Raw genomic sequence first — 19,871 nt, 5'->3', positions numbered from 1 at the left:
ATGTCGCTGCAGGATGCTGTGGTAGCCATGCTGGTTCAGTGTGCCTTCAATTTTGAATAAATCCCCAACAGTGTCACCAGCAAAACACCCCCACACCATCACACCTCCTCCTCCATGCTTCACAGTGGGAACCAGGCATGTGGAATCCATCCGTTCACCTTTTCTGCATCTCACAAAGACACGGCGGTTGGAACCAAAGATCCCAAATTTGGACTCATCAGACCAAAGCACAGATTTCCACTGGTCTAATGTCCATTCCTTGTGTTTCTTGGCCCAAACAAATCTCTTCTGCTTGTTGCCTCTCCTTAGCAGTGGTTTCCTAGCAGCTATTTGACCATGAAGGCCTGATTGGCGCAGTCTCCTCTTAACAGTTGTTCTAGAGATGGGTCATGGGCATTCATCTGGTCTCTGATCTGAGCTGCTGTTAACTTGCCATTTCTGAGGCTGGTGACTCGGATGAACTTATCCTCAGAAGCAGAGGTGACTCTTGGTCTTCCTTTCCTGGGTTGGTCCTCATGTGTGCCAGTTTCGTTGTAGCGCTTGATGGTTTTTGCGACTCCACTTGGGGACACATTTAAAGTTTTTGCAATTTTCCGCACTGACTGACCTTCATTTCTTAAAGTAATGATGGCCACTCGTTTTTCTTTAGTTAGCTGATTGGTTCTTGCCATAATATGAATTTTAACAGTTGTCCAATAGGGCTGTCGGCTGTGTATTAACCTGACTTCTGCACAACACAACTGATGGTCCCAACCCCATTGATAAAGCAAGAAATTCCACTAATTAACCCTGATAAGGCACACCTGTGAAGTGGAAACCATTTCAGGTGACTACCTCTTGAAGCTCATCGAGAGAATGCCAAGAGTGTGCAAAGCAGTAATCAGAGCAAGGGGTGGCTATTTTGAAGAAACTAGAATATAAAACATGTTTTCAGTTATTTCACCTTTTGTTAAGTACATAACTCCACATGTGTTCATTCATAGTTTTGATGCCTTCAGTGAGAATCTACAATGTAAATAGTCATGAAAATAAAGAAAACGCATTGAATGAGAAGGTGTGTCCAAACTTTTGGCCTGTACTGTATATATATATATATATATCCATATAACCACATGTACATACATATACATCTGCATATATACATACATACATACATTTATACTAGGGCCGCATGATTAATTGCAATCATTGCATTTGCAGAAATGCTTAATTATCTGTTGCAGGAGAAATGTGTCAGAGTACCATTTTGAATGAAATATACATACATGTATTTATTTATTTATTTCAAGAATAGTGCAGCCCCAATATATATATATACATGCATACACACATCTTTTGGTCTTTTTTTTTTTTTTTAATTCCTTTTATGATACATTTAAGCTATGGTTCTACTTTGTTTTGTGGTTTTAGGGGCACTTATCTCACTTAGAAGAGCCATGGGGTGGTGGTAGAGTGGCGGAACAGCTGCCCATCTATGTATAATTTGTCGACCACAAGAGAGGTCCTATTTCCCTTCTGCCTGTGCTCTTTGAAAATGGGATATAACACTTTCCACCTCTCGTTGATTTCCCTGGGGAACTGATCGTTCATACCGAACGAAGTGCCTTTTAGCTCTCGTCCTTTACTCTTAACGAGCATTTTCTGCTGATAATGTTCAAATTTGGCGATGATAGGACGAGGACGCTGGCCTCCTCGGGGTCCGAGCCTGTGGACGCGGTGAAAAGTGATATTGTTGACAGTCTCCGTCGGGATCTTGAGGGCCGTCACCATGAACTTTTTTACCTGGACTTCTGGGTTGTCTGGTGTGCTCTCCGGGATGCCAAAAATGACTAAATTGTCTCTCATACTTCTGGACTGCACGTCGAGGACAGTTTCCTTCAGGAGTTTATTTTCCTTTTTGAGGAGATCTACATCTGAAGTGACCGCTGCTAAGGTGGAGCGGAGTTCAGCGTTGTTTTGCTGCAGGTCGCTAATCTGCTGGTAAGTGAACTCCAAGCTTACCTTCAGGTCTTTTATCTCCTGGTGAAGCATACCGAGCACTTCTAGCTTCTTGTTGATGGATTCCAAGACGCTAAATTCGGAGGATAATAAGTCTTGTGTATCGGTGGCTGAGTCGGTCTTCTTCCTCTTATTGGGGTTGTCGGCAGGACCCTCCATGAGGCACTCGTAGTAGTAGTGATCGATAAACTCTTCTAGGTCCTCCACTCTGGCTGATGGTGCAGGCTGGAGTTGTAACCCGTTAGGTAATTATATTTGTTTGGCTAGTTTGTTGATATCTAATCTAGCAGCTAGGCGCCGCCATGTTGAATCTCAAAATCCCACAGTGGTCTCGCGGTCTCACGCTGCCATCCGGTCCGGTGTAATTTAATGTAATGTAATTTACTCCCATCACAAACTTTGAGTCATGATGAATAGTTTTCTCATTTACAGTATGCCTTTATCTCTCACCACTTTCAAGCGAAAGCCTTTTGAAATGTTGAAATGAATATTTTTCTCAAATAACTCTGGCAACTAAAGGGTTAAAATGGAGATTCTGCCCCTGTCATGTCTGCATGTAAGATGTAGACACACACACACACACACACACACACACACATCATGTTTCTGTCAGTTTGTGTGGCACAGCGGTTGCCATGGTAATAAACTAGGTGCACCTGGCAGAAGAGCAGAGAGAGACAGACAGAACACAGAGAAGAGAGCTCTTTTAGAGGAGATTTAAAAGAGCTCTCTTCTCTGTGTTCTGTCTGTCTCTCTCTGCTCTTCTGCCAGGTGCAGAAGAGCAGAGAGAGACAGACAGAACACAGAGAAGAGAGCTCTTTTAGAGGAGATTTAACTCCTCGAACAAATTCTTCCCATACCCAAACCGTTGGTCCAATAATGAAAATAAAGTGATGGTGAGAGAGAGCCACTTCTTGTGAACGCACGTGTCATGTTTTATATTTCTACAGTCAAAAATGGGGTCACCAGAGCGAGTTACAAATGTGTTGCACCTCAGCTGTTTCCAGAAATTTCTCCTCTCAGATTACATGGGAGTGAATGAGAAAAAAATCGGCGCTCCCTTCGCTTTGGAGCCGCTCAGCAAAAATGTGTACGTGTCACAGATTCCATGTCAACATTTCTGTGACCAGGACAAATTTTTCTACGTTTTGTGGTATAAATTGTGTATGTACAGTGAAAATTGTGGCCGTATGAGCGAGTTGAAGAGAAAATTTCTTGATGAGTTTACAGCTGCTCTTCACTCAAGTGATGACATCACCCACTCTAGCTCACGCAATACACACCCATTATAAAGTCTGAGAAGGGCTGAAAACTTCATATATTTTAAACTGCCTTTGTAGAAAAACTAAAAGAGATATTGAAAATTTGAATTAGTTCCTGAAAGTCGACGGGAGAGTCAACGTTTGAGAGCTGGAATGGAGTTTCTACGTCAATGTATGAATTCGTGAAGTGTGGGTGAAGATGAGTGAGTTTGAAGGATTTTCTCATTGACTTCCATTATAACAAAGTTTCAGAAAACGCTGAATATTTTTGAAAGTTTGAATGGGATTGAAAAGTTGAATCATATGTAAAATGTCAGCAAAATGATGAATATTTTCCATTTTGAATGGAGTTTCTAGCTGAAAGTATGAATGGGTAGTCACAGTTTGAAAAAAGGTGAAATTTTTAGATTTTTGAGGATTCCGTAATGCATTCCCAATGGGAAAAGGATTTGGGAAAAATCGGAAAAATCTCGGAAAGTATGAATGTTAGGAAAAAAGTGAATACATCCGTGAATGTCCTAATTCAGCTGCTTGCAGCATTCACACCCAATAAGAAAAATAAAAAAATTTGGTAGTAGAAGAACATAGGTTGTGAATGCTGGATGCATTCACACCCAATAATAATAAGAAAAATAAAGAATTTTGGTAGTAGAAGAACATAGGTTTTGAATGCTTGCAGCATTCACACCCAATAATAATAAGAAGAAGAAAAATAAAGAATTTTGGTAGTAGAAGAACATAGGTTGTGTATACTGGAAGCATTCACACCCAATAATAATAAGGAAAAATAAAGAATTTTGGTAGTAGAAGAACATAGGTTTTGAATGCTTGCAACATTCACACCCAATAAGAAAAATAAAGAATTTTGGTAGTAGAAGAACATAGGTTGTGACTGCTTCCAGTATTCACACCCAATAAGAAAAATAAAGAATTTTGGTAGTAGAAGAACATAGGTTGTGAATGCTTGCAGCATTCACACCCAATAAAGAATTTTGGTAGTAGAAGAACATAGGTTGTGAATGCTTGCAGCATTCACACCCAATAAGAAAAATAAAAAATTTGGTAGTAGAAGAACATAGGTTGTGAATGCTGGAAGCATTCACACCCAACAAGAAAAATAAAGACTTTTGGTAGTAGAAGAACATAGGTTGTGAATGCTGGAAGCATTCACACCCAATAATAATAATAATAAGAAAAATAAAGAATTTTGGTAGTAGAAGAACATAGGTTGTGTATACTGGAAGCATTCACACCCAATAATAATAAGGAAAAATAAAGAATTTTGGTAGTAGAAGAACATAGGTTTTGAATGCTTGCAACATTCACACCCAATAAGAAAAATAAAGAATTTTGGTAGTAGAAGAACATAGGTTGTGACTGCTTCCAGTATTCACACCCAATAAGAAAAATAAAGAATTTTGGTAGTAGAAGAACATAGGTTGTGAATGCTTGCAGCATTCACACCCAATAAAGAATTTTGGTAGTAGAAGAACATAGGTTGTGAATGCTTGCAGCATTCACACCCAATAAGAAAAATAAAAAATTTGGTAGTAGAAGAACATAGGTTGTGAATGCTGGAAGCATTCACACCCAACAAGAAAAATAAAGACTTTTGGTAGTAGAAGAACATAGGTTGTGAATGCTGGAAGCATTCACACCCAATAATAATAAGAAAAATAAAGAATTTTGGTAGTAGAACAACATAGGATTCCGTAATGCATTCCCAATGGGAAAAGGATTTGGGAAAAATCGGAAAAATCTCGGAAAGTATGAATGTTAGGAAAAAAGTGAATACATCCGTGAATGTCCTAATTCAGCTGAACGTTTTCATGTTTGAATGGTTTGAATTGGTTGAAGTTTGTGGAACTAGTAGCGGTCCAACCGTTTTCGCTCCATCTGCTTTAATAGAAGTCGGAATTTTAACGTTGAATTCCCGGGAAAATATTAACGTTATGGAAAAATCTGAAAGTTTCCGATAATGTCCTAATGAAGCCAAATCAGAAGAAGTTTGAATGGTTTGAATCGGTTGAAGTATGTTGAAGATAATTGATGTTGAAAAACGCGGCGGAAGAATAATAATAAGAAGAAAAATAAAGAATTTTGGTAGTAGAAAAACATAGGTTGTGAATGCTTCCAGCATTCACACCCAATAAAGAATTTTGGTAGAAGAAGAACATAGGTTGTGAATGCTTGCAGTATTCACACCCAATAAGAAAAATAAAGAATTTTAGTAGTAGAAGAACATAGGTTGTGAATGCTTGCAGCACTCACACCCAATAAGAAGAAAAATAAATAATTTTGGTAGTAGAAGAACATAGGTTGTGACTGCTTCCAGCATTCACACCCAATAAGAAAAATAAAGAATTTTGGTAGAAGAAGAACATAGGTTGTGAATGCTTGCAGTATTCACACCCAATAATAAACGCACCAAAAACAATAGGGTCCTCGCCTTTGACGAGGACTGCTCTGTGAGCAGTGCTCTGCCTCCGGGCTCGGTCCCTAATTAAAGCTGCAAGCAGCGTTGGGCGGGACCTCGCACTTGCGCCCGTTTCGGCCCCCAGCTTATGTCGTCATTGTGAATTATTTAGAAACATATTGCCACAAACATCAGAAAATCCTTACAGAGCTGAATGTTTTGATGTTTGAATGCTTTCTGTAGCTGTAGGTATGGAGAAGTGATGTCACAATATGCAAATTAGATGAGTTAATTTCTTCCTATCAGGATCCTCTTCCTTTATTTTGAGGAAGAGATGACAAAAACAACACAAAACAAAATAAATCTACTGTGTAAATATGTTCAAAATGTTGTTTTACTGAGATTTATGAAATCCAATATGGCCGCTGCCAAAAAACGGCACAATATGCAAATTAGATGAGTTAATTTACTCCCATGGGTCATGATGGATCCATGGGTCATGATGAATATTTTTCTCATTTACAGTATGCCTTTATCTCTCACCACTTTCAAGCCATCATCTTTTGAAATGTTGAAATGAAAATGGAATATTTTCCTAAATAAACTCTGGCACCAAAAGGGTTAAAATGGAGAATGTGCCCCTGTCATGTCTGCATGTAAGATGTAGACACGCACACACATCATGTTTCTGTGAGTTTGTGTGTGACAGCGGTTGCCATGTACACACCTGGCAGAAGAGCAGAGACAGATAGAGACAGAACACAGAGAAGAGACCTGTTTTAGTGGAGATTTAACTCCTCGAACAAGTTCTTCCCATTCCCAAACCGTTGATAAAGTTATACGGAAGATCTGTTTAGCAGCAGTTGAGGTGGCATGTGTGCGTCTTTAAAGCCGATACAATAAACGGTGTAGGAGGAGATGTTTTATTTAAGAGCATGTTTGAGGCGATATCTTACTTTGAAGGGGCAAATAGCTCACTTACTGTTAGATTTAGGTCATGGGTGTCAGCACGTGATTTGAATGTTGAACACGCCAGTTTTGGTTTGATATTTCTACGACATTCCTACGGGCCGCAGTGGCCATTTTAGTGTGCCTAGGTGGCGCTAGAGAGCCCATTTTGGCACTTTAGGAGTTAATAATGTGTATTTGCTGTTTCAAATGAAGATTCTGCTGTTGTAATCTGTCCTTTAAAGATTGTGAGACACACAGACAGAGAGCTGTGTGGCCGTGTCTGTGTGTGCAGCCGTTGCCATGGCGATTAATGTCTTGCCTGCACCTGAGAGCAGAGAGCTCATGAGAGAGCACATCAGCAAAGGCTGTTTATAATGGGTTTGAACTCCTCGAACAAGTTCTTCTGATTCCCAAACCGTTGGTCCAATAATGAAAATAAAGTGATGGTGAGAGAGATAAACTTCTCGTGAACGCACGTGTTATGTTTTATATGTGTAGAGTCAAAAAGGTGGCCACACGAGCAAGTTACAAATGTGTTGCACCTCAGCTGTTTTCCAGAAATTTCTCCTCTCAGTTTACATGGGAGTGAATGAGAAAAAAATCTGCACTCCCTTCGCTTTGGAGCCACTCAACAAAAATGTGTACGTGTGAGAGATTTCATGTCAACATGTCTGTGACCAGGACAAATTTTCCTACGTTTTGTGGTATAAATTGTGTATGTACAGTGAAAATTGTGGCCATGGCAGCCAGTTAAAGACAAAAGTTTTAGACGATTTTTAGAGCCCTCTCCACTCTAGCTCACAGCATTCCGTGCAATACACACCCATTGTAAACTGACAATTTCTCCACATTTGCACAGATTAAAAACGGTAAAAGATATGAAAAAGATGAAAACATGAGTGAATAGATGAGACCTGTGGCAACATTTGAGAGTTGGAATGGAGTCTGTAGTACAAAGTATGGAGACGCTGTAAAGGCTAGACAAAGCCCTAAGATTGGTCCCTTTCTCCCCCTGCTGCCATTCATTTCCTATGGGACAGCTTTCGAAGATCGTCAGGATGTTTTGTGACATGTCATCTTAAGGAGCCCATAAAATCCAAACCGTTGGAGTAATGAAAAATTTATACAGAAGATCTGATAATCACGACTTGATCTGTCATGTGTGCAAGTTTGAAGCCGATACGATAAACAGTGTAGGAGGAGTTGATATTTTAGGAAGAGCAGTTTTGAGACGAAATTTTACTTTGAAAGGGCAAATAGCTCAGTTCCTGTTGGATTTAGGTCAGGGGTGTCAGCATGTGATTTATAGGTCTTGATGAGACAAATACAGCAGTTTTGGTTTGATATTTCTACGACGTTCCTACGGGCCGCAGCGGCCATTTTAGTGTGCCTAGGTGGTGCTAGAGAGCCCATTTTGGCACTTTAGGGGTTAATTTTTTGATTTTCTAAAATTTTTCGCCAGGTCTGACATGCGTGCCAATTTTGGTGAGTTTTTGAGCATGTTTACCACCAAATACATTTTTTGATGGCTTCAGCGACCTCATGTCTTCATGAAAATTGACACACAGGTCAAGAATGGTGAGCTTTTGCATCTAATATGGGCGTCGCCCATGGGGGGGGGACAAAATGCCTCTATAGCGCCCCCTTGAAATTTTCAAAAACCCCTCCCCATAGGGGTTTTTTTGGAGTAGGAACATGAAAATCGGTACACATGTGTATGTTGTCCAGACGCACATAAAAGTCTCTGGCACCAATGGTCTACTCCAAACAAGAAGTCGGCCATTTTGATTTTGATTAGTCATTTTGGCGTGATTTCCACATGTTGTATTTTAACGAACTCGTCCTAGGGATTTCATCCAATCGACTTCAAATTTTTAACAGATTATCCAGAGACCATGCTGATGAAAAGTTATTAAAAGCTTTTCTCTATGTCAAGGGGCGTGGCCCCTATGGCGCCTCCCTCGCCACCAAATACGTTTGGCTTTTTGATGGCTTCATCGACCTCATATCCTCATGAAAATTGATAGACAGGTCAAGAATGTCGAGCTTTTGTATCTGATAGGGGTGTTGCCCATGGGGGGGGGGGACAAAATGCCTCCATAGCGCCCCCTTGAAATTTTCAAAAATCCCTCCCCATAGGGTTTTTTTTTGGAGTTTGAACATGAAAATGGTACACATGTGTATGTTGTCCAGATGCACATAAAAGTCTCTGGCACCAATGGTCTACTCCAAACAGGAAGTTGGCCATTTTGATTTTTTGTCATTTTGGCGTGATTTCCACATGTTGTATTTTAACGAACTAGTCCTAGGGATTTCATCCAATCGACTTCACATTTTTTACAGATCAGGAACAGGAAATGCCCTATTATACATTGACATTGTCCAATTTGCTCGAAACTTCACGTGTGATGAGAGTCCGCCCCTGGACACACCTCGTCACATTTAGTTACCCTCCCAGTGCCTCTGGTGGATGAACGAAACATTGGGTTTTTTTGCTCCTGCCAGGATTTCTCTCCCTTCTTGCTTCGCGCCACAGCCCCTGTGTGCCTCAGGCCCCCATGGTTGCATGGGGGAGCGAGGGCCCGATCACAGCTGCTTGCAGCTTTAATTAGGGCCCGAGCACCTAGCGGTGCGAGGACCCTATTGAAATGCAAGGATTTTTTATTATTAGGGCCTAAGCACCTAGCGGTGCGAGGACCCTATTGAAATGCAAGGATTTTTTATTAGGGCCCGAGCACCTAGCGGTGCAAGGACCCTATTGAAATGCAAGGATTTTTTATTATTATTATTATTAGGGCCCGAGCACCTAGCGGTGCGAGGACCCTATTGAAATGCAAGGATTTATTATTATTATTATTATTATTAGGGCCCGAGCATCTAGCGGTGCGAGGACCCTATTGAAATGCAAGGATTTTTTATTTTTATTATTATTATTCTTCCTCCAAATGAATTGCCTTTTTGGGAGGCTTAACATACCCGAAAACTCATGAAACTTTGCACACATCTCAGAACTGGTGAAAAATTAGATATTTTAAGGGTCTCGTGCACGTGTTCCAAAAAATGGCTCAGTAGTGCCCCCTACAAAAGTTTGAGGAAACAGCCCCTGAAGCCAGTTTAACCTACATGTATGAAACTTGGCAGGCTTATGTAACGCTCAGAGACGTACAAACAAGCCTCTTGGAGGCATGCTCTAATCCCAAGAGGAAGTCGGCCATTTTTAATTTACTGTGCAATTTTGATGCATTTTTGGCCATTTCCAGGGGTCCTAAATGAATGAACTAGTCTTAGAGATTTCATCCGATCGACTTCAAACCTTGGTCTGTCCCACCCCAAGACCTTGAAGATGAAATGCAGCCTCTCCAAAAAGTAGGTTAACTCCTCCCCTTTCCTAACCCCCCTGAATTGGCAGAGCCTATTTAAGACACCTGTGGCATGAAGGCTGCCTTTCTCCTTGTCTGTGCCTGGTGGCTGCCAAATGGTCATGTCTCTGAGGTGGGTAATGTGGCCTGGAGGTCGTTTTAGCCTGTTTTACTTTGAGTAGTGACCTTTATTTTAACAGAAGCTACATTGTGTTTGTGTTAAATAGTTTACTGCCTGTTTTGCACGGATGGCCTGGTCGTCTTGGTGTCCATTGAAATTGATTTGAGGTTTGTTAACTTTTTAAACAATGTTTAACTTCCACAAACCACAAAATGTATTAACATTGTATTTGCTTCTTTTGTAGTGGTGAATTGTTCCAAACTGATTGGAGGACATCAGGGTAATTGTAGTACCTGCTCAGACACAATCAGCTGCTGTTTTGTTTTAGATGAGTGTTTTGTTTGTTTTGTTAGCTTTGGCTCTTCAAGCGAAGAGTCTGGTGTCTATTCACTCTGAATTTTGTCTGGATTCTCGTTCCGGTCTAGGGAGCGGATGCGGTATTCACCAAATTCACCAAACTAAAAGTGTTCACCATAGTAAAACTTTAAATTCTGGCGCACCATCGATTTGGGGTGATGAGGGGTGTAAGAAAATCGATTAACTTAATGGCTTGGGGCTTTTCTTGTAAATTATATTATTAAAATTAAAAGTTTCACTGCATTTTTATTAGCTTGGTGCTTTTATTTTTACGGAAACGCACATCCATCGAATTCCAGATCCTGTCTCACTCGCCCTGGCTCCATTTCCTTACCAAAACGGCCACTAACGGCCCCATACTAATCTTGCCCATACTTCACAGGATTGATGACAGTCCCGCCCTGCACACATCTACATGTCAGGAATTATAGATAAACATAGTGCCCCCTACTGGCAGCGGGAAATGTCATGTTTTAGACTTTAATGTACATCTCCTACTGAACTGTCCAGATCCACCTCAAACTTGGTCAGAAAAGTCATAAGACATTGATGACGCTTCATTGTGGAAACTGAGTTTTCGTCGAAGGGCGTGGCCATGGCCTGGCGGCGAACTTTGATGTTTCGCCGTGATGATAAACGTTGCTGTAACTTGACTCCACGTGGGAATATCTTGCCAAAACTTCACACACATGATGACAGTCCAGCCCTGAACACATCTACAGAGGAATTTTGAATCACCGCCATAGCGCCACCTACTGGCAACAGAAAGTTACTTTATACATTCTTTGATGTCCCTCTTCTGGCAGCTTAATCAGACCCACCTCAAACTTGCTGGTCTAAATCCTTAGACCTTGATGATACTTAAAAATTAAGCTTTTGAGTTTTCATCAAACGCTGTCACCGTGGCACCGCCTTGTTCACCATTAATCACGATGTTGTTTTGAAGGGACAAGGGATGCTTGAAAACTCACCAAACGTGGCATACACATCACGGGTCGCAAGTCCTGTTGTCTGATGTGACTTTTGTGCTTTGATGCACCAAGATGGCTCAACAGCGCCCCCTAGAATATTTCAATTAAGCAGCCCCCAAAGCTGGTTTGACCTGCATGTATGAAACTTGGTAGGCATCTGTAACACTATTACGTACAAAAAAGCCTCTTGGAGCCATGCTCCAAACCCAACAGGAAGTCTGCCATTTTGAATTTACTTGTGCCACTTTTGTGCATTTTTGCCCATTTCCAGGGCTTGTAAATTGAAGAACTTGTTCTACAGATTTAATGAGATTTGCTCCAAACTTGCTTTATGTGAGCCTGACTACTTTGTGACCAAAAGTTATCACAGGATCTGCCCAATGCTGAACGGCGTGCCTGCTGCGGAGTGTTGAATTTTGAGGTCTTGCCATGAAAAACAAAAATGCTGTAACTTTGGCGTACATGGTCCGATACCCACCAAACTTCACATGATTGATATTGGTCCTGCCCTGAACTCATTTACATAATCATATTTCGTGATAGTCATAGCGCCACCCAGTGTCAAAAGGAAGTACTTATCATACACTTATCTTTGGATTCACCTGAAATTTCAATGCTGTGGTCTATATTTGATGTACACAAACGTTACAAATCATTAGTATCTACACACACTGCAGAGGGTTTACTTTTGATGTCTCACCATGAAACAGGAAATTGCTACAAATTTGGAGTAAATGGTCCGTTGTCCACCAAACTTGACATGATTCATATTTGTCCCACCCTGAACACATTTATATGACAATATTCCGTGATAGTCATAGCGCCACCTAGTGGTGAAAGGAAGTACTTCTTACCAGACACTTATCTTTGGATTCACCTTAAATTTCAGTGCTGTGGTCTATATTTGATGCACACAAACATGACATCATTAGTGTCTACGCGTGCTGCAGAGGGTTTACTTTTGATGTCTCGCCATGAAAAAGGAAATTGCTATAAATTTGGAGTAAATGGTCCGTTGTCCACCAAACTTAACATGATTCATATTTGTCCTACCCTGAACACATTTATATGACAATATTCCGTGATAGTCATAGCGCCACCTAGTGGTGAAAGGAAGTACTTCTTACCAGACACTTATCTTTGGATTCACCTTAAATTTCAGTGCTGTGGTGTGTATTTGATATACACACCACCATGTCACATAACATGACATATCATTAGTGTCTATACATGCTGCAGAGGGTTTAATTTTGAGGTCTCGCCATTAAACAGGAAATTGTAATATTGTTACCGTAAATGTTCTGATCTCCATCAAATTTCACATGATTCATATTAGTTCTGCCCTGAAAACATTTATATGACCATATTTCCTGACACTCATAGTGCTACCTAGTGGTGACAGGAAGTAGGTCTCAAACACTTATCTTTTGATTTATCTGAAAGTTAAATGCTATGGTGTATATTTGATGTATAAAAACATGATGTATAATTACTGCGCTCTCCAACTCCCTCTAGTGGAAAGAGGAAGTGATACAAAATGTGAAATATGTCATTCCAGCACTGTATCAGGGATATGCAAAGTCACTCCTGCATGCGATGTCTAAGTTTGACAGAAAGTTTGACATCAGAAGGCGTCCTGCCAGCCCCCCCGAGTTGCGTGAAGGTGCGAGGGCCTGTTCATCACTGCTTTAATTATTGTTATTAGGGCCCGAGCACCTAGCGGTGCGAGGACCCTATTGAAATACAAGGATTTTTTATTATTAGGGCCCGAGCACCTAGCGGTGCGAGGACCCTATTGAAATGCAAGGATTTTTTACTATTATTATTATTATTAGGGACCGAGCCCGGAGGCAGAGGACTGCTCACAGAGCACAGAGCAGTCCTCGCCAAAGGCGAGGACCCTATTGTTTTTGATGCGTTTATTCTTTCTTTTTTTCTCCCGCCGCCTCTTTGAACTGGAATTTGACCCCCTAAACATGCTCAAAAAATCACCAAAATTGGCACGCACATCAGAACCGGTGAAAAATTTTAGAAAATCGTGAAATTAACCCCTAAAGTGCCAAAATGGGCTTTCTAGTGCCACCTAGGCACACAAAAATGGCCGCTGCGGCCTGTAGGAACTCATAGAAACATGAAACCAAAACTGCCGTGTTCGTCTCATGAAGACCTAAAAATCACGCATTGTCACCCCTGACCTAAATCCAACAGGAAGTGAGCTATTTGCCCTTTCAAAGTAAGATTTTGCCTTAAAACTGCCTTTCCTAAAAAATCTTCTTGTCATACACCGTTTATCCTGTTGGCTTCAAACTTGCACAGATGACAGATCAACTCCTTCTAATCAGATCTTATTTACAACTTTTTCCTTACTCGATTAGTTTGGATTTTATGGCCTCCTAAAGGTAAGATGTCAGAAAAACGTCCTGACGATCTTCGAAAGCTGTCCCATAGGAAATGAATGGCAGCAGGGGGGAGAAAGAGACCAATGGGCTTTTTCTAGCCTTTACAGCGTCTCCATACTTTGTGCTACAGACTCTATTCCAACTCTCAAATGTTGCCACAGGTCTCATCTATTCACTCATGTTTTCATCTTTTTCATATCTTTTACCGTTTTTCATCTGTGCCTCTCAAAGTACCATGAGCAAAAGTGAAGAAATTGTCAGTTTATAATGGGTGTGTATTGCACGGAATGCTGTGAGCTAGAGTGGAGAGGCTCTAAAAATCGTCAAACTTTTGTCTTTAACTCACTGCCATGGCCACAATTTTCACTGTACAGACACAATTTATACCACAAAACGTAGGAAAATTTGTCCTGCTCACAGATATGTTGACATGGAATCTCTCACATGTACACATTTTTGCTGAGTGGCTCCAAAGCGAAGGGAGCGCCGATTTTTATCTCATTCACTCCCATGTAAACTGAGAGGAGAAATTTCTGGAAACAGCTGGGGTGCAACACATTTGTAACTCGCTCCGGTGACCACATTTTTGACTGTAGAAATATAAAACATGACACGTGCGTTCACGAGAAGTGGCTGTCTCTCACCATCACTTTATTTTCTTGATTGGACCAACGGTTTGGGTATGGGAAGAACTTGTTCGAGGAGTTAAAACCCATATTAAACAGCCTTTGCTGATCTGCTCTCTCATGAGCTCTGTGTGCCCCTCAGGTGCAGGCAAGTCATTAATCGCCATGACAATGGCTGCACACACAGACACGCACACCCGGCTCTCTCTGTCTGTGTGTCTCACAATCTTTAAAGGACAGATTACAGCAGCAGAATCTTCATTTGAAACAGCAAATACACATTATTAACCCCTAAAGTGCCAAAATGGGCTCTCTAGCGCCACCTAGGTGCACTAAAATGGCCACTGTGGCCCGTAGGAATGTCGTAGAAATATCAAACCAAAACTGGCGTGTTCGACATACAAACAGAGATATTGGATGAAGCGAGATACCCAACTCAGCTCACTTCCTGATTCAGTGACATCAGCGCCACGCCCCCGTAGGAGACTTGCGGAAGCTCTGAACGTATTGTCGTCAATGAGGAAAATGAACGTGATCACAATTTATGGTCAATTCTTTAGCCCTGTAGTCACTAAAGTAAATATTGGGTTCATTTTCCACAAGCCACACATCTTACCAACATTCTGACACTAAAGCTGCATTGTTCATCCGCACAGATCAAGAGAAAGTTAACTTTATTTGAGCCCTGTCCATCTCAGAAAAGTTCAGTTCTCGCGAGATCTCGTGATCTTGATAAACAGGCGGTAAAATCACAGTTAGCTTACAAACAGTTATTTACCGCTAGTAATATATAAAAAATGCACAAGCTTTGTGCAACAATAGGCTGCAATAATAGGAAGAATGTATTTTCATTCCACCTGCTTCTCGATCCGCATACACAGACATCCACAGAGCCTCTGTTCAACACGGTGGTGGGGAGGGGGGGGGGGGTTTGAGGGAGAACAGGCTCTGATTGGAGGGAGAGCTAACCACGCCCACTTAGGAGACAGGAAGAGTAACCGTTTTCTTAACATTGGATAAGCCTACAGTTGGGTATCTCCCTTCATCCAGTATCTCTGATACAAATCACACGCTGACACCCATGGCCTAATTCCAACAGGAAGTGAGCTATTTGCCCTTTCAAAGTAAGATTTCGCCTCAAGCATGCTCTTAAAAAAAACCCATCTCCTCCTACACCGTTTATTGTATCAGCTTTAAAGACACACACATGCCAAATGCTGCTAAACAGATCTTCTCTCTAACTTTATCAATGGTTTGGGAATGGGAAGAACTTGTTCGAGGAGTTAAATCTCCACTAAAACAGGTCTCTTCTCTGTGTTCTGTCTCTGTCTGTCTCTGCTCTTCTGCCAGGTGCACATGGCAACTGCTGCACCACACAAACTCACAGAAACATGATGTGTGTGTGTGTCTACATCTTACATGCAGACATGACAGGGGCAGAATCTCCATTTTAACCCGTTAGTTGCCAGTTAGTTATTTGAGGAAAATATTCATTTCAACATTTCAAAAGGCTTTCGCTTGAAAGTGGTGAGAGATAAAGGCATACTGTAAATGAGAAAACTATTCATCATGACCCAAAGTTTGTGATGGCAGTAAATTAACTCATCTAATTTGCATATTGTGGCGTCACTAGGCAGCGGCCATATTGGATTTTATAAATCTCAGTAAAACAACATTTTGAACATATTTACACAGTAGATTTATTTTGTTTTGTGTTGTTTTTGTCATCTCATCCTCAAAATAAAGGAAGAGGAATCTGATGGGAAGAAATTCGCTCATCTAATTTGCATATTGTGACATCACTTCTACATACCTACAGCTACAGAATTATTCAAACATTCAGCTCTGTAAGGATTTTCTGATGTTTGTGGCAATATGTTTGATATTTCTAAATAATTCACAGTGACGACATAAGCTGGGGGCCGAAACGGGCGCGAGGTCCCGCCCAACGCTGCATGCAGCTTTAATTATTATTATTATTATTAGGGCCCGAGCGACGACGAAGTTGTCCGAGGACCCTATTGAAATCGTGCTGTTTATTATTATTATTATTCTTGCAACATTTCGTGTCCCAATTTTGGCTCTTTCTCAAATTTGAAAATGCTTCTAACTCTCCACATTCGTCCGGCCAGATCCAAAATTCGATATTTTTGGGCGATTGCACATGGTCGGTGCAAAATGCCGAAATAGCGCCCCCTACAAATTTTCAAAATACCCTCCCCATTGGGGTTAGTTTGTCGTAGGCAAACGAAATTTGGTACAGACATGTATCATACCGAGACGCACAAAAAAGTCTCCTAACGTCATGGTGAAATCCTAACAGGAAGTCGGCCATTTTGTTTTGAATTTTTTTGTTACGGCGATTTCCACAACTTACATTTGAACGAACTCCTCCTAGGGATTTTGTCCGATTAACTTCAAAGTTGATACAGATCATCCTGAGAACATGCTGATCAAAAGTTATTAAAAGCTTTTCTCTATGTCAAGGGACGTGGCCGCTAGGACGTGACAAATTTTGGTGACTTTTCGTTTTTTTGTCATCGAAATTCGAACGGCTCTCCTGCCCACATACTTGATCTCAGCAGCTTCAAACTTGCTGGACATGATGATGGCTCTGCCCTGAACGCCCCGATATGTTAATATCCCACCTTACTCATAGCACTCCCCGGTGGTAACAGGAAGTGACCAGTTTTAACTTTAACATGTACTAATGCCACAAACTTGAGTGTATCAACTTCATTCCACTTCTAATGCATGCAGAACAAGTTGGTGAAGCTACCTTATGAACGCTGTGAAGCTACGTCTAATGGTCTACATGTGGCGGTGTGGTGACTATTGGTCCCTCGCCACTAAATACTTTTGGCATTTTGATGGCTTCAGCGACCTCATCTCCTCATGAAAATTGATACACTGGTCAAGAATGGCAAGCTCTTGCATCTGATAGGGGCGTTGCCCATGGGGGGGACAAAATGCCTCTATAGTGCCCCCTTGAAATTTTCAAAAACCCCTCCCCATAGGGGTTTTTTTGGAGTAGGAACATGAAAATTGGTACACATGTGTATGTTGTCCAGACGCACATAAAAGTCTCTGGCACCAATGGTCTACTCCAAACAGGAAGTCGGCCATTTTGATTTTGACTTGTCATTTTGGCGTGATTTCCACATGTTGTATTTTAACGAACTCGTCCTAGGGATTTCATCCAATCGACTTCAAATTTATTACAGATCATCCAGACACCATGCTGATCAAAAGTTGTGCTCTGCATGTCTGTAGGTCAAAGCGCGTGGCTGCTATGGTGCTGCCATTTTTGATCCATCGCCATGCATACTCAAGCAGCTCTCTCTCCCACATAATTCATCCAAAGTGCTTCAGAATTTCTGTACATGATAAGAGCCCCGCCCTCAACGCCTCCATATGCTCGAGGGCAATCTTGCTCATGGTGCCCCCTTGTACAAACAGGAAATGCCATCTTTTACACTGACAAGCGCCAACCTCAAGCTTCTGACCTGATCAAGTTGATGAATCTCTACAGTGACACACGTGTCCTGTCATGTTGCAGGCCGCAGCAGTGGCGACTTTTCATCCTTCGCCACGGAACATCAACTTCATATAAATCCTTCATGTATTGTCCGATTTGCTCGAAATTTCACATGTGTGATGAGGGTCCACCCCTGAACACACATGCCCACATCTGGTTTCGCTCATGCTGCCCCCTTGTGGAAACAGGAAATGCCCTATTATACATTGACATTGTCAGATTTGCTCGAAACTTCCCATGCGTGATGACGGTCCACCCCTGAACACACCTGCCCACATCTGGTTACGCTCATGCCGCCCCCTTGTGGAAACAGGAAATGCCCTATTATACATTGACATTGTCAGATTTGCTCAAAACTTCACATGTGTGATGACGGTCCACCCCTGAACGCACTTGGCCACATCTGGTTACGCTCGTAGTGCCACCTGGTGGATGAACGAAACATTGCGTTTTTTCGCTCCTGCCAGGTTTTTTCTCCCTTCTCGCTTCGCGCCACAGCCCCTGTGTGCCTCAGGCCCCCATGGTTGCATGGGGGAGCGAGGGCCCGATCACAGCTGCTTGCAGCTTTAATTATTCTTATTCTTCCTCCAAATGAATTGCCTTTTTGGGAGGCTTAACATACCCGAAAACTCATGAAACTTTGCACACATCTCAGAACTGGTGAAAAATTTGATATTTTAAGGGTCTTGTGCGTGGGTTCCAAAAAACTGGCTCAGTAGCGCCCCCTACAAAACTTTGAGGAAACAGCCCCTGATGCCAGTTTAACCTATTATGTATGAAACTCGGCAGGCTTATGTAACACTCCAGGACCTACAAAAAAGCCTCTTGGAGGCATGCTCTAAACCAAACAGGAAGTCAGCCATTTTGAATTTACTGTGGAATTTTGATGCATTTTTGGCCATTTCCAGGGGTCATAAATGAACGAACTAGTCCTAGAGATTTCATCCGATCGACTTCAAACCTTGGTCTGTCCCACCCCCAGACCTTGAAGATGAAAAGTTATCAAAAGCTTGAGTTTTCGTCAATGCCTGTGACCATGGGATGGCGTCAAAGTTAGGGGTCTCGCCACTAAACAGGAAGTAGTTTATAACTCCAGCATACATGGGGTGCGTCCCAAGTCTCTTATTTTATACTGCTAACTCCTAACTCCTTGCTTTAACCGGAAGTCGTTCAAGGTCCGCCATCTTTAAGGCCGTCTCATGTCTCTTATTCCTGCCAGTAAGGAGTTAGCGTTAGGTGTTAGGAGGGATCTGTTAGGTGCGATGAGTAAGGTAACACGAGAGGTTCCTAACAGGAAGTCTTTTTCAGCTTGAGGCCATGACATATAAATACCCGCCCCCTACGTCTGTCTCATTTGAACGAGATGGCGGAGAAACAGTGCAAGTGTACCCGTTACATGCATTCTTTGCAATGAAACGCTGTAATTCACATGCCTACGTGACTACAAAGAGGAACGTTAATGATATTTCGTGCAAGACTGTCATGTTGTAATTAAGTTTATTTCATTCACAACCCGTTGCGGCGTTCAGCAGACTGTGATGCGTGGCTGTTAAATGTGCAGTTGCTCGAGTGATATAACACCATGCACACACATACACAAACACATACACAACACATTTGCCCATCATTAATTATCCTGCATGTCATGTGAGTGGAATAATGTTTAATAGGCTGTAGGTAATTATTAATATTAATATTAATTATTATTATTACTTTCATTAATGTTGTTGTAAGCTACTGTCATTACCGTCTGTCCTGCATCTCTCTCTGTCTCTCTCTCTCTGTCTGTCTCTCTGTCTCTCTCTCTGTCTGTCTCTCTCTGTCTCTCTTTCTGTCTCGTGTCATACGGATTACTGTTAATTTATTATGTTGA

Source organism: Epinephelus lanceolatus, chromosome 11 (assembly GCF_041903045.1).
Source record: "Epinephelus lanceolatus isolate andai-2023 chromosome 11, ASM4190304v1, whole genome shotgun sequence".
Classification (NCBI taxonomy): Eukaryota; Metazoa; Chordata; class Actinopteri; order Perciformes; family Serranidae; genus Epinephelus; species Epinephelus lanceolatus.
The sequence above is the reverse complement of the archived record's forward strand: the minus strand, read 5'-3'. Positions refer to the sequence as shown.